This window comes from Macaca mulatta, chromosome X, assembly GCF_049350105.2.
Source record: "Macaca mulatta isolate MMU2019108-1 chromosome X, T2T-MMU8v2.0, whole genome shotgun sequence".
NCBI classification, from domain to species: Eukaryota; Metazoa; Chordata; class Mammalia; order Primates; family Cercopithecidae; genus Macaca; species Macaca mulatta.
The window spans coordinates 137,369,539-137,385,869 of NC_133426.1; the positions used below are offsets into that span (position 1 = coordinate 137,369,539).

General features: G+C 40.1%; 1 protein-coding gene across 6 annotated transcripts in view; it reads right to left on the minus strand.

Annotated features, from left to right (window-relative positions):
• ENOX2 (ecto-NOX disulfide-thiol exchanger 2) overlaps window positions 1-10,876 on the minus strand; it is a 291,115-nt gene extending 280,239 nt beyond the window's left edge. For 3 of the 6 annotated variants that reach the window (XM_077988108.1, XM_015128191.3, XM_077988106.1), the window contains exons 1-2: window positions 10,597-10,820; window positions 9,237-9,284 (exon numbers count right to left, since the gene is read on the minus strand). The gene's annotated coding sequence lies outside the window, so the exon portion shown is untranslated. Of the gene's footprint in view, window positions 1-9,225; window positions 9,285-10,596 lie in introns of all 6 variants that reach the window. The other 3 variants (XM_077988107.1, XM_077988105.1, XM_015128190.3) reach the window with 2 other exon arrangements.
• Window positions 10,877-16,331: the final 5,455 nt, after the last annotated feature.

The window sequence follows — 16,331 nt, forward strand, 5'->3', positions numbered from 1 at the left end:
ATAAGCAGTATATAGCACTGCTGGAAGTACCAGGCAAGTGAAGGCATCCTGCTTCCCCCCAATTCTTCAAGCCCTGGCTTCTTTCCCATTCATCTGTAGTCCTCTTCTCAGATTCCCTTCTGTCCTTCCCCAGTTTATTCTGGTTTTACCAGGATTCTTCCTCTGGCACTAGCTCTGTTTCTGCTCATCAGCATCAAGTAGTGTCTATGGAATGTGCACCTGGCACGACACTAGGTGAAATAGAAAGTCATCCAAGAGTTAATGAAAAAGACATGTGATCCATGGCCAAACAGATCTAAGATACACAGGTAGACTAGAGTTTTGGCAACACAGTAAATGCAGGTATAATGCAGGATGACTTGGTTGATTTCAGAGCACAAAAGAGTTTGTTCATCTAGTTAATGACATGCATACTGAAAAATTTTTACAAACTGTACTAATGTCTGCAACTTAATCTGAAATGCATAAAGGAATGGATAGATGAATAGGTGATAAAGCAAATACAACAAAATGTTCATTATAGAATCTAAATGGTGAGTATCTGGGTGTTCACTGTATAATTCGTTTAACTTTTCTCTATATTTGAATATTTTCACAATAAATGGTTGAGAAAAAGGAGAGGGGGAAAGGGATATGGCTTATTCAACCACAAGTGTTTCAGAACAAAATAATTATAATTATATAGAAAAGTATAAAGCAAATAGGGCAAAATAATAACAATTGGTGAATCTGAGCAAATGGTATATAAGAATTCTTGTATGATGCTTGCAATTTTTCTATATTTAAAAGTACTTCAAACTAAAAAGTTAAAAGATAATTTGTTGAGCACCAACCTCTTTTACCTAGTGTCTCAGTTGCCATCTTCAGTAGTGAGGGCATTAGGTTAATAGTAGAGATATTGGAAACAATCGTGGAAGGGCGGGTAAAAATAACAGTCACAGATATATCTTGGGGGCCTACTATATGCAAGACACTGTGCTAGGCACTTTGGGGGATTCAAAGAAGTAAAAAAACATAGTCCGTTCCCTGAGAGGGCTCCCAGGGTAAGTAAAGGAATGCCAAAGCAGTGTCTGAAAGGGTAACTGACTGGAGCAGAGTTCTGTAAGACAGAAGTATAAAGATTAGAAAGGTAGGTTGGAGCCAGATTGCAGACAGTACTAAAGGTCAGGCTGAAGAGTTTGGACGTCATCCTATGGATAATGGGAAGCCATTTACAGTATCTGAGTCAGGGAAAGAACATGATCTAAAACTGACCAGCTAGATGGTACAATTTGTTTGGGCACAGGTACCCTTCAACATGCGTTTGTTTTATATTCATGTACATCTGGTACGTGTATCTACTTCCCATATCTGGATGTGACGTTTAGGGATTTCCAACATGCTGGTTGCTGCTTATTTTTCAAACAGCCACTCCCTGACATCTCTTCAGCCTCTTTCCTTTTTCCTCCCCCAAATCCCAAGGGCAGCGGACCAGCACGTGCCTCAGCCCTGCTGACTCAGCAAGCAATAACTAAGCCTCATAGAATGTTTTTGAAATGAAGCTGCTGTGCTTCAAAACTGATTTCTTTCCTTCATGATAATCAAACCTCAATTACTGCTGGAATCACTGATTTGAGTTGGAAAGAATGAATATTCATCTAAGTAACATGTGAAGGAGTGCAGGAAGTTATGTCCTGTGTGCAGAAGGAAACAATTGTTCAAAGTGATCTCTGTATATGGAAAGAAACCCTAACAGAGACGGCATTGCTGAATAGTGGCAAGTGATTAGGGTAAAACCTCTCAAAGACTGCCAAATTAGAAAGTGGACTTCATAATCCTTTGGATATGTACCCAGTAATGGGATTGCTTGGGTCAAATGGTATTTCTGGTTCTAGATCTTTGACCATGGCACATGTATACGTATGTAACAAACCTGCACGTTCTGCACATGTATCCTAAAACTTAAAGTAAAATTTTAAAAAAAGGAAAAATTTTAAAAAAATTTCCTGATGTCTATGATTGTATTGTAGTTATATATGGAATATTCTTTTTTTTCTAGGAGATTCAAATAAAATATTCAGAAATGATGAAGTATCATGTTAAAATTTTATTCTCAAATGGTTATTTAAAGAATATTCCTTATACCATTCTTTTAACTTTTCTCTAAATTGAAAGTATTTCAAAATAAAAATAATAAAATTTTAAAAAAAGAAAGTGGAGTTTGTCTTCAGTTTTTCACCCCACGAAGTCCATCCTCCAGTGCAATCATGTTACTCCCCCCATTTAAAACCCTGTGTTCACTCATCCCTACATATAGGACAATGGCCATACTTCTTAGCAAGCTGACTTACTTCACCCAACCAGCCACAGGATACCTTCCCAGACTCTTATCCAGTTCCCCTTTCCCACTTTCATTGGTTCACACACAATATCTTACCTTTTTCTGAACTATCCAGTTTTACACATTTGACTGCCTTGCGTGTGTTGGTGGTCCCTCTGCCTGGAATCCTTGCCCATCACCTCTTTGTCCACATAGAGACTAGGCAATGCCCCGCATCCTTTATGATTCAACACAGTTAGACTCTGATCTCTAAGCTGTCCACCCCCAGCTGTATTTCCCTCCACTATATTCCCAGAACACCTTCTCTCTCTTTTGGGTACTTTTCACATCAGAATATAATCACTGGTTTGAGTGTCTATCTCCCCTATTAGACTGTGAGCTCCTTAAGGGCAGGGATTACATCACATCAAATTCATTATTATAGTCCTGGTGCTTAGCATAGGGTCTGGTCCTGTATATATGCTCAAATGTCTATTGAATGAATGAGTTTGAACATAAAGTACTCCTTGAAGTCAAACTCAGAATCTCTTGAAAGGTGAAAATTAGAATGGTATGTGACCAGAATAATCCTAGTGAAGTATGTTTGAGGACCTGACTGAAGAAAAGCTGATAGGAGGACACCTTATGGGGGCTTATTGTGGGGCAGTTTCTATCCCAGGAAACACTCACTAGCAGTTGTTGCTGGCTAAAAATGAAGAGCAGCTGGAGCAGATGACAAGGGCCCTTACTAGGGATTTCTCCATCCTTATCTTTCACAGTTCACCACTAAAGCAATGTTGTTCTCTGAAGTAACATTTTCCACAGTGTCTCAATTCTCCTGAATGACTGCCATATTCGTTTGTGCTCTGCCTACCACGGCATTTAGACCAGCTTTGTTAAAGTGTGGTCACTGAAAGCTCTTCGATTCTTCCACTCACCTATCATTATCATGCCAAGGAACAACGTTTTGTGAGTAAGAGACCACTGAAAAACAGAGCACCAAAAAGGGGAGTGAAGCAGAGCTAATAAAAACTATCTTTTTTCTCCTCCTAGATTGCCAATGTATTTCACTATGTTTCCATCCTACAGTGTTTTATACTATGTTTCAGTAAAGGCAAAAAAATAAAATAAAATAAAATAAAAGGAAAATTAAGACTTCAGCAAAACTTTACACTTTGTTGGAAAGAAAAAAGGAAGCAATATTGAGGAATAGAACATAAATCTTTAGACATATGATCAGTAGCCATTTCTGAAAAGTACACATCTGGACTGTTTTAAACAAATAGCAAAAAGCAATTAGGTCTTTCTGACTAAACTGAGGTGTATGCTAATTTCTTTTTTTAAACTAAGTCTGTTTTGATCTTCAAAAATGTCAAACTGGTAAACACTTTACTTTTTTTGTACATATAAATCTAAGAGCCAAGCCTAGCTTGAGGAAGATTTAAGAGACATAAAATTTGTCTGAGGTGTCTGCCAAATCTCTGCAGCAGAGACAGAAACCCTGGAAAAGCTGACACAATCATAACTCTCACATCACCAGCAGGCTTGTGCAGGGTTGGGAAGCACAGAAAGTCACTGTTCCTTCTCTTACACTGTTTGTAAACAGAGAAGTAGATCATTTGCTTATCAGCTATCTGGTAGCTCATTTTTGCCTAGATATCTCACCGAGGGAAAAAAAAAAAAAAAAAAGAACACATCCCCACGGGTACATATCTCAATTTTCAGCTGGGTGAATTTTCATTTATAAGATGGGCCCGCTTGTGAAAATTTTTCTTTTATTTGCTCTTGAATGCTCTTACTCTTGTATGCTTGCTTGCTCTCTCTCTCCCTCTTTGTCTTTTTGTTCAGAAGGCATTAAAAGGGGTATTTATGCGTATCTAGTGCAGTGCCTAACGAAGTGCTTTCACATAGTAAGCCTACAATAATTCATCGAATGAAGTGAAACCCTACCCGTAATTTCTACGTTCAACTTATTTGATCATGTAGCAGGAAAACCATAGATTTTTTTTCCTGGAGTATTTAAAAGTAACAATTCCTTATAAAGAAATATTTTATTCAGATGACTCATGCTTAGGACTTCTGTTCCTTAAAAATCATCCATTTTTGCACAACGGGTATTATTTGTAAGGAAAACGAAGGGAAGACTACACTTCAGGATTCTGAATGACCACTGATACATTATTGTAGAGAAAATCAGATATCCTACATACACTCGATTGTATGTCATTATGGTAATGCACTACATATGTCTAAAATCACTTAACAATGCAAGAATATAGTGCACACATGGGCTGCATTCTGTAAGTAGGATTAACTATTGAATTCAACCAAGGTCTTCCCTGGGGACAGATTGCTGGAAAATACATCTACATGACATTTAAAAAAATAAATTAACCAATGACATTGGCTCCCATGAGACACATTGTTTCTTGTACATTCAATTATTTCACAGTTTTCTGTACCTCTCTGCTGACATCCCCATCCCAAATGACATAGAATTTCAAAAAATAAAGAAAAACAGAGCAACTGGAGCTATTCCATCTCTCCTGTATGAAGTGTTAGGTACACAAAGGAAAGATTTCTGTACATGAGCACAGTGTGAACCACGACAGGGTGAGATCATGTCAGTTTGCGGCTGTTCTTGTTATGCTGTGGTCACATATAAGTTGCCCAAGGGAGTGTACAAAGCCTGTTTTCTTCCTGACAAGGACCAGCAGGGATTGCTGGAAAGTAAAGAGAACAGAGTTATGGCAGGAGGTTTTAAATTTTCTCTTTAAAAAATGCTCTTTATTATAACTTTTCTTCTCGCTTTGGTGTATTTAGTTTTCCTCATCTGTAAAATAGGAATAACTATTTTATGTATTTAATATTTTTGCTGAGAATTAAATACCAGTAGATTGCCTGGCATACAATAGCTAATCCACACAGTCCACATCAACATTGGCTAACATTAATTAAACACCTATTATGTGCCTGGTACTGGCAAAAGACCCCCCAAAAAGGTAAATCATAGAAGGTAAAACTGATACTAGAGGAGCAAGCAGGGAGCTGATTTTCAAAGTTTTTATCAGCCAGTCTAAGAAGTTTGGATATTATCCTGAAAACAAAGGACAGCCTTCGAACTATTTTATAGAGAGGCTGGATAGCTTTAGATTTGTGACTTACAAAAATCATTCTGTCAGCATTGGTAAAGAGTGGACTAGAAGAGAAGCAGGCTAGAGGCAGCAGTAATCCAGGCTAGAAGTGATGCATGTGTGTTGGGGGGTGGAAGGTATGCCCCCAACTAAGACAATGGTGGACACCGGGAAAACATTTTTAAATAACTTTTTTTTTTTGAGACAGAGTCTCACTCTGTCTCCCAGGCTGGAGTGTGGTGGTGCAATCTTGGCTCACTACAACCTCCACCTCTTGGGTTGAAGCAATTCTCCTGCCTCAGTCTCCCGAGTAGCTGGGATTACAGGCGCATGCCATCATGCCCGGCTCATTTTTGTATTTTTAGTAGAGACGGGGTTTCCCCATGTTTGACCTAAGGTGATCCGCCCGCCCTGGCCTCCCAAAGTGCTGGGATTAAAGGTGTAAGCCACTGTGCCTGGCCAACATAACTTTTTAAAAATTAACAAATATACTGTAGATTAGAAAATAAAAATATGCAAAAGGTTAAAAGTAGAAGTCATATGCAAACTTACTATTTGTAGCAAACCCCTATTAATATTTTTTGTGTGTTTACCATTACAGGATTTTTCCTATGTATGCCTACACAGATGTATGTGTGTGTGTGTGTGTGTGTCTGTTATGTATACGTTTTTAAACCGGGATCTGCCACTCTGTACTGAAAGTTTTATGATGTGATTTTCTCTTAATATATCATAAACAATTTTCCAGATCATTAAATATTGTTTGGTAAAATCAACTTACAAGACTACTTAGTAATCCATTCTATAAATGCACAATTGATTTCATTCAAACCGCTAGTACTGTACATTTAAGATGTTCTTTTTTTCTTTTTTTGTTGTTTTTGCTATTAGTATAAACAACTCTGGGATAGATGTACTGAGTATTAAATTTTTCGAAACATCATGATTGTTTCCTCAGCACAGAGCCCTAGAAGTTGAAGTGGTAGGTTAAAAGCTGTATTCCATTAAGGTTTCTGATACATATTGATGAACTGCTCTCCAGAAAAGCTATATCAATTTATAGTCCCAGTAGCAGAGTCTATGAGTAGGAGATGAACTTGAGAGTGATGTCAAGGACGGAGTGCACTGGACTTGGGTGGGTAGAAGGGATGTTTCCTGGCAAAGTATCAGGGCAGAAGGAAGGTGAACTCTGTCAAGAGCAGCAAAGTAATAGGCAGGGCTAAGGAATAGGTGTCTGGATAGGTAAATGATAAGAAAGAAAAAGGTAAGATAACCAGGGGACAGTGAAGAAAAGAGGGGAAAAGTAGGTCTTTAGTGAAATTATGGGCACTTTAATTTACTGCTTTCTTCAGCAAAAGTAGCAAATGTAGCAAACAGCTAGTCTTTTCACAGCATTTGGCACTTTGTGCTACCAAGGTCCCCAGTTATATTCATGCAAATCTGTTTACCAATTCTTTTCACCCAATAATCATTTATTAGGTAACTACCATGTGTCAAGTGCTGTTCTGGATGCTATGGGTATGGAGATTAATGAAACCTCGTCCCTGCCCTCAAGGAGCTTACAGTCTAGTAGTGGGGAAGACAGAAACATCCACAGACCGACACCCTACAGTGTGGTACAGGCTAGGACAGAGGTAAGTGCAGGGTCCTGTGGAAACCAGAGGCCTAACATTGCTTTGTGCGTGCATTCATGTATGTCGGGCGAGGGCTGTTGGGAAGGCTTCACAGAGGTATTGACATACGAGCTGAGTCTTAAAGGCTGAGGAATTTCTTGCATGTCTAAGGGTCACAGATCATAGTCATATTCCTAATCAGTGCCTTGAATATTTGTGCTACTGCTGTCAAAGACACCGAGTAAGGTGGGAAGGATGTTTGTGTGTAATCCAAATCCATTCGAGTGGTAACTATAGCTTCCACTGTCATCTTAATGAACACAGAAACATAGCATGTTTTGGCAATATTATCGCTCCCCACAGAATATAAAGGACAAAAGGCAAGGGAGGCATGCAGACTTTTAAAACAATTCTGGTAACACTGACATAATAATATTAACATCCACCAAGTCCTAATAATTTTACCTCCTAAATGTTTCTCGAATCTGTTCCCTCCTCTCACCTAACACTCTTGGGTCTTTATTGTCTCTCTGTGGAACAGAGTAGCAGCCTCATCATGTCCACCTCCACTGTATCCTTCCCACTGTCATTGTCCTTAAAGTAAAAATCTGATCATGGTGCTCTTCTGAAACATGTTAATGGTTTCTTATGGCCTACAAGCAGCACTTCTCAAATTTCAGTCATTTGAGTATTACTTAGTGATTTTTACCATATTCACACACAATGTGTTCTATTATTACTTAACATTTGTCTTTAAATGAACTGAAAACTGGTTCACTTTCTATTTTTATGAAGTAAAATCTAAAGTAATCTTAGATGTGACGGCTTAGTTCAGTTTTATGTTTTTTAAGACATATTTGAATATGTAACTAGTAAAATTAAAATGTTTGTGGGAGCACAATGTAACTACCACTGGCAGATGCCCTACGTTTTAATAACCACTGACCTATGGGGGCGCATTCCAACTTAGGATTGCAATCAAGATTCTTCACAACTCAGCCCCAACCTCTTTCCAGACTCTTCTCCTACCCATTACACTTCCCTTTTCCTCAACAATCTGCACTCCAGCCATGCTGAATTCTTCCACATTGAATGAACATGCCCTACTCTTACACAGCCACACATCTTTCACAGACTGACTCCTCTACCTGGAATGCCTCCCCTCCACTCCTTCCCTGCCTGGGGCAAACTCACTATCCTTTAAGACCTATCTGTCATGTCACCTCTGCAAGGAAGCCTTCTCCCTGAGTCTCCCTTACAGTAAGTCACACCTTCCTTTATCCCTCCATAGCACTTTGTACCTGTCTCTGTTATACTACACACTACAGTATCTCAGAACTGTGGACATCTAACTCCCCAACTAGATCCCAGGAAGAGTTCACACCTTGTACTTCATTGTTTCTCCAATACTTCACGTGGGCAGAGGTCATGAAAGAGATCTAGTGTCCCAGGTAACTTGTTAAAATGCTAAAATAAGATAAATCCAAAGTACTATCAAGGTTCAAATAGCTTAGAGGTATGATATGTGTCATAAAGAGAATCATCTAATTCAGAAACAGCCATACTAACTATGGTTTTGGCAGACACAATTAGCTACAGTTGCAATGACAGTTAATTTGGTTTTGGCAGCTACTTTACAGCAAATACATTCTGACATAGAAATCTGAAGTGAATCATTTGGGTTTTGATCAGGATGATCAACTATACCTATCTCTCCTTACCACAACTGGAAAGTCAAAAACAAGAATGAACATTGGGAGCAGCAAACCATGTTGAACAGAGTATGGGCTTTGGAGTCAGAAATCTGTATACTCAAACCTCAACTTATAATCTATGTGACTTAAGTAGATTGTTTAACTTCTGTGCATTTTACTGTTTTCTTCTAGAAAAAAAAACAGGAATAATAGTATCTACTTCATAACTCTCTTAAGATAATGCAACAAAGTATTTATGATGATGACTAGGACATTATGTGTGTTCAATAAATAGCAGTCATTATTGTCACCCAATGAGATGACTACAATTCAGATAATGTGATGCACGGGGACAGCAAATGCATTTCTTAAGAAAATAAATTGATGTCTCTAGGCTTTAAAGTTGACAGCTACAGACTGTAGCTAAGAATAGCTACAAACAAAACATCTGCAAGACAAGCTTCTTCTTGGATTTAAACTCACACCTGGAACATACCATCACACTTCTTTGTGTTCTCCAAGAATTGATCTCAAATCAGGTTCCCTAGGATGAAAAGAAAAATCATCCAATCTTAATTTTTGCCTTCAATTTTATTTGATACAGAATAATATCCAAACTATGTGTATGTTTCAAAGTGTCATGTTATTATGACCCCAATCTTCTTCACCCTATTTATTTCCCAGTATATTTGTGCTGATCTCTTTTATTCCAATCAGGCAAGCCCACCTGTCTCACAGTGCTCCCTCTTCTGTTTACCCTTCTCAAAGTCCAATCTCAGTAGCAGGAAGCATTTTCTCCCTCCTCTTTGACAACTTCAAATCCCCTGTACTCCGCTGGAGCCCAAATTAAAATTCACCTCCTTCACAAAGCCTGAAAGCAGGATGAGGGCTTCAGCACTTCCCGGGTTAGGCTTGAACTTCCATAGATGAACTCACCACCCCCATCAGTATGCTCTTCCACTGACCCCCTTAGCATTTTTTGCACGCGTTTGTAATAATACAATGATTAATACGGTCTGTTTCACAGGGTCTACTTTATTCTGTAGAATAAAGGTGTGCCCCCTAAATGTTTGTCAACATTAGTGCTGTCCGTCTTTGCTAGAAACCCCTAAAGCGCTGGGTTTTTATAACCAGTCTAACTTGCCTTTTACTCTCATCCGAACCCTGTACTGAACCTTAAACACACATTTCTCAAAAGCGAGATTCCTTCCCTCTTTTGCTTCCCATCCCTTCTAGAAATTGAGGGGAAACCCTTCCCACTCCAAAGACCTGGTGGGGGAAGTGGCAGGTGGCTGAGGGGCCAGTAAAGAGATGGCGAGCAATTAAGGAGGCAAAAAGAGAAAGTTTGAAAAAAAGTCACGCCCTGGGCATGGCCAGGAATTCCCATGCCCCAGAGGAAATGGGAAGTGTAGCGCAGGGAGGGTTATGTGCCCAAACCTGAAATACAAATTGAGGGAAAAGAGGAAAGAGATCACCCAACTCCTGCGGTAAGAATTAAAGTCCAGTCACCGCCTAGGCAAAACCCTGGACTCGAACCCCAACTTCGGACCTCTGAGGAGGCACAGCGCCAGGGGCAGGCGGGCGGCGTTGTGGGAAAAGAAAAGGGGCGGGCGAGTTGGAAGAAAAAAAAAAAAAAAAAAAGAGCAAAGAGAGCGCGCTCCCGGGCTCATGAGAACTGGCGCCTAGAGCTGAAAAGCCCACCCCGGACTCCCAGTCCCTACACCCCCTCCCCTGCAGAGGCGGAGCTGGGCGGAGTTAGGCGCTGAGGACCGCGGCCCCGGAAGCACCCTCCTCCCTAGGCCCCCTCAGTCCCACAGTCCCCAGCCACGGCCACTGGGGCTTTCTGCCTCTCTGACCTCCAGCTCCCCGGCTACCGAAGCGCTAGTCCTTAAACAGCTGCGGAAAATCAGGTTGGCGCGGCAGCTCCTGGGCGCGTAGTGCCCTCGCTGCGCCCCACGCCGCGCCACTCTCGTCCGAAATGCCCGCCTCGCGCCTCCAGGCCTAGACCCGGCACTCCGACCCAAGGCTGGACTCTCACCCACAAGGTGCCCACTGCGGCGTCTCCCATTGGCTACTGGTCACCGGGGAAGCCGGAGGCCCGAGCCCATGGCTTCATGGGAAATGTAGTTTGAGGTCGCTGAAGGCTGTTCTTCCTGAGAGTATCCCGTATAGACATTGGCGGAGAGACGCAAGTGAAGACCGAGAATTATGGGAGATGGAGTCGCGGGACACTTACTTCTCTAAACACACAATGCTTCCCCTCCCCTTCCGATTGTCCCCAGCGTTCAGACGGGGAAGGGCATTCTGGGTATTGTAGTTTAGAATGCACTGTCTTAGAGAATCTCTCTTGGGGTAATGGCTTTGTGCTTGTGGGGACAGAGGAAGGCGCTAGATTTATTTTCATGTCGGTTAAGCTCTTAGCATTTTGCGGGAAGCACTTTCAATCGTCATTTGAAATTGTTATTGAGTTTTAAGTGTTTTTCAAAAGATGATGTTTATTCTTTGATAAGCTTAGAATTTTAATTGAGAGTTGTAGTCCTTTAAAACTGTTAAAGTGTGTTCTTTGTGAACCACCTGCATCAAAATCACTTGAAAGGTACAGAAGAATGTATATAGTTTTTCTAATTGGGAATTATAGCTCCCCCTAGGAACAGTGTCATAAATAGGCATAGAAATGTGATCTACAGCAGCCCAGAAGAAGCCTATTTAATCCACAATGAAACTATGTTGTTGCCATGAAAAACAGTGGCCACATAAACTGCTATAAATAACAGTTTAGAACAGATAGACAATACAACTTAAGTACAAACGAGTAACTATATGTGTCTTTAAGAAACTTTATCTTTTGAGTAAAACTATGTAACAAGAGCTGGACATAGGTGGGCAATGCCAAGCACTTTCAAGTGACTTAAAGGTTGAGGAAAATGGTTGTTTATTAGGGCTAATTTCACTCCTAACTTTTGACCTCTTTTTGTCTCTGTTAGAGATGAATCCTTATAGCTTTATGGATTGTTACAGTTGAATCACTACAACTTCTTGATGAGGACAACTTTTGGACTCACAAGTAAAATGAAGGGAAAGACAGAGGAATTGCATTTTGCTAAGGTAATTGCTCAATATTTTAAAAAGATAAGTGAAGGAGGAAGATGATTTAATAAATTCAAACATTTATTCAGCATACTGCTTTGTACAAAGCTCTGCGCTAGGCACTGTTGCCACAGAATTGGAAAAATAGTCCCTGCCCTTGAGTAGCTCACAATCCAGGTGAGGGGAGTTATAGTGGAGGAGAATCTGGGGGGAGGAATAGATGAGTATACAATGTGAAAAATGCTGTAAAGAGGTCTACATAGAGTTCTATAGGAACATAGAGGAGGAAGAACTCATTCTACTTCTGGAGAACTGGTTGAAGAACCAGTAAAATATTTGTCAGATTTGGGGCAGGGAGGTCAACCATATTCTATACAAAGCATGTGCAAAGGCACAAAGGCATGAAAGAGTGCAGAGAACAATAACAAAAGTTCCATATTGCAGAGACTAGATCAGGCAGCAACAAGGGGTCATATCAATTAGTCCATAATTTAACTTGAAAGTGGGAGAGAACCATCAGAGGAATTTTTGAGCTTATATAGTGTTTATTTTTTAAAGCGTATACACATAGAACATACTGGGAACACATATGCTAGGATATTTGGGGAATCGTCCTGGAAGATGGTAATTGAATTGCTGTATTATGTTTTAATACTTTTTATACTTTTAAATTCCCTCAGGAAAATAATTTGCTTTTTTAAAAAAAGAAAAATAGGCTGGGCGTGGGGCTCATGCCTGTAACCCTAGCACTTTGGGACACCAAGTTGGGAGGATTGCTTGAGCCCAGGAGTTCGAGATCAGCTTGGGCAACATAATGAGACCTTGTCTCCACAAAAAATCAAGAAAATTAGCCAGGCATGGTGGCACATGCCTGTAGTCCCAGCTACTCAGGAAGCTGAAGCAGGAGGATCCCTTGAGCCCGGGAAGTTAGGACTGCAGTGAGCCAATATCATACCACTACACTTGAGTGTAGTGGGTGACAGAGCAAGACCTTGTCTCAAAAAAAATTTTTTTTAAAGAAAGAAAGAAAAGAGAAAAAGAAAAATCACCTCATTTCAGCCATAAAAAGGAGAGAAACAAGGCATTTTCAGTATTATGGACACCAGAAAAACATTATGTGAATCAAATGCAGAATTTCTTTTCTCAACTTTGTCTCCTTTCTTTTTATCTTTTTTTCATGACTCTTTACTTTGATTTGATCACTGATTTCAAAGTATTTGCAGAGCATCTACTATGTTCCATACACTGTGACAGGTTTTGGGTTTTAATGGTGAGTTAAAACATGGGTTCCTGTTCATCAAAGTAGTTCTAGCAGGAAATGGAATAATCAGATGGAGTTGGTGGATGTGGAAAGTGAGAGAAGGGGAGGAGTCCATTATGACTGCCAAGTTTTGACTTGGAAGACTAAGTGTATGGTAGTAGCATTCACTGAGATATTGAACCTAGAAAGAATAACAAGTTTTGTGAAGAATAGGAGGAAATCAGTTTTGGACATTTAAAATTTGAAGAGTCTGTGGAACTTTTGGTTGGAGATGCCTGATAGGCTGCTGAGAAATGCCGGTCGGAAGCTTGGGAGAGAGGTCTTGGTTGGAATTAAACATTTGGGAGACATTAGTATAATATAGATGGCAATTAAATAAGTGAAAAATTGTTTACACTTTACTTAGAGAGTATTATTTTTTTGAGACAGATTCTCACCCTGTCGCCCAGGCTGGAGTGCAGTGGCATGATCTCGGCTCACTGCAACCTCTGCCTCCGGGGTTTAAGCGATTCTCCTGCCTCAGCCTCCCAAGTAGCTGGGATTACAGGTACCTGCCACCACGGCCAGCTATTTTTTTTTTCTTTTTGTATTTTTAGTAGTGATGGGGCTTCACTGTGTTGCCCAGGCTGGTCTAGAACTCCTGACCTCAAGTGATCCACCTGCCTTGGCCTCCCAAAGTTCTGGGATTACAGGCGTGAGCCACTGCACTCAGCAACTTAGAGAGTATTTAGAATAATAGTTTTTAAAAAGACAAAGATTATGGAATCCTGGAAAATAATGATATTCAAGTAGCAGGTAGAAAAAGAGATGCCTTCCAAGGAAGCTGAGAGGGAATGGCCAAATAGATGAACCAAGAGAAAACAAAGTAGAATTACTGGCATATATTACAGAGAGGTCAAGTAGCAGGACAGAAGAGTAAGAAGAAATTACTCTTTCATCAATTTAACAAGTTTTTATTGAGTACCTGTAATGTGACAGACATTATTCTAGATGCTGGGAATAGAGAAGTGGAAAACACACACAACATCCCTTCCTTTTGGAGGTTATATTCTATTAGGGAGAAACCATCAACAAACAAGATAAATAATTAAAATACATAGCTGTGATAAGTAATATTTCTTACTGTGTATGTCATAGCTGTATATGGCTATTTCTGTATGGTGATATATATACACACACATATATACATCTCTCCAATAAGCCATATGGAAATTTTATATATAATATATAAAACATATCTATATCTCCAATAAGCCATATAGAAATTTTATATATAATGTATATTATATATGAGCACAAATGTATACATATATTTCTATGTGTATATACAAAGGTGATACTCTTTGATCTGTTGTTATATAATAAGATGAATTTGTGAAATAGTGGCCCAGGGTCAAACAGTCTGGCTGGATTCAGAGATCAATTAGGAGGTCAAGGTTAGAGCTGTATCCAAAGCCATTATAGAGCCCAGGTCAAGGCCAGGGTTTATGTGTATAATGTAGAATGTATTTAGCTTCAATCTTTTCTCAGGTTAAGGTTTAGTAAGTCTGTAGCTGTTTTTACAGGCCAATGTGGATTCATGATCAGAAGACCATCAAACCAAGTTTAGGGTTCAGCCTGATAGCAATGTTAGGCCCCAGATTTATAGCCATGGTTCAGTCTGTGTCACAGATTAAAGTGCATCTCTGACCACTCTGGACTAACAGCAGCCTCAGGGTGTTAAATCTCACTCTGAGGCTGCTGTAAGTCTAGAATGGCCTGGTTTAGGAAGTCAAGATGTAAGATTTGGGTTCAAACTTTGGCCAGAATTAGGATTTAGTCTGTGTGTAGAAAGAGGCCTCTTCTAAAATAGAGTTAGGGCTCAGTCTCTGGACCAGACTTAGACCACACCCAAGGTTAGGGCTCAACTCAATGTTTGACTTTAGTTTTTGGTCAGTGTTGGAATCACTTTTATTTCTAGGCTTGAAAGTCAATAAAGGCCAGGACCATGACTCTGCCTGGGATTAGTCTTCATGCCGATGATGTTGCCTAGGGAAAAATGAAGTAAGAATATGAACAGGATTTATGTTCAATCTTTCATCAGGTTAAGTTTCAATTTGTATTCATGGTTAGAGTTTATTCTGGGTCCAATAATTAAGTCTCAGTCTGTGGCCAATGGTAAGGCACAGTCAATGTCTAATATTGTCTGTTGCCATGTTAGGACATTATCTGTCATGTGCCCTAGAGCCTTGTCTCAAACGAGAGTTAGCATTTCATATATGGACAAAATTATGGTACAGTTTGTGGCCAAGATTTCAATGATGAATATGAACAGGATTTGGGATGCATATTTGGCTAGAGTAAGTTCAAGGTGTGATTTCTGACTTTAGCCAGTGTGAGGATTCTGTCTTTGTCCATAGCTCATATCAGGAATGTTCTATGGAGCTAACTCACAGTGGCCTGTGTTGGCCCTCATTCTGTGGCCAGAGCAGGGCTCAGTCAGTGACTTGTGTTAGCCATTTCAATTTGGCCACTATCAGAGTTGAGTCTGGACGGAGTAGTTCCACTATGACTTTATGTAGCATTTGTGTTCACTGAGTATTGGTGATAGTGCTATCTGATTAAACTTGTACCAGAGTTTGGGAGTTACCAATGACCAAGGTAAGACTTACTATGAAGAAGGTTTTATGGCTAAGAGTGTAAACAGGTTTTTTGGATTAGCTGTTGATGTTATTTGTCAGTCTGTGGATAGAGTTGAGGTGAGAACAAACAACACATAAAATCCAGCTTGAAAGCTTTAGAGGTCAGGCTGTAATCAGGGTTTTGGGATCAGGATGTTGCCAGGGTTTGAGTTCAGAGTGTTCATTTCCTGTTGTCAGTCTGGCATTTAGACTCTGGCTTAGTGTAGCAGGCATTTGGGTATCAGTAGTAGAGTTCAGTCTTTGCTAATTGTTAGTGACCATAATGTGCTCAGTGCCATGGGTACATCTATTCCCAATTGAGGGCTAAGTTTGTGACCAGACTGATTGCTCGACCTCCAGCTAGTGCTAGGACTCAGTTTGTGGCCACTAATGGAGTGAACTGTGTTTATGGGTTTAAGACTTCATATGTGACAAAGGTTAGTACTTAGTCTCAGCCTGTTGTTAGATCTGATAGTATGAGGAGGGTTTTGATTTAGTCTTGTAGGGTCAGGAATCACTTCTCTAACCAGGCTTAGGGCTTGGCCTTTAGGTTTCAGACTGTGGCGGGGCTTACAGTCTTTAT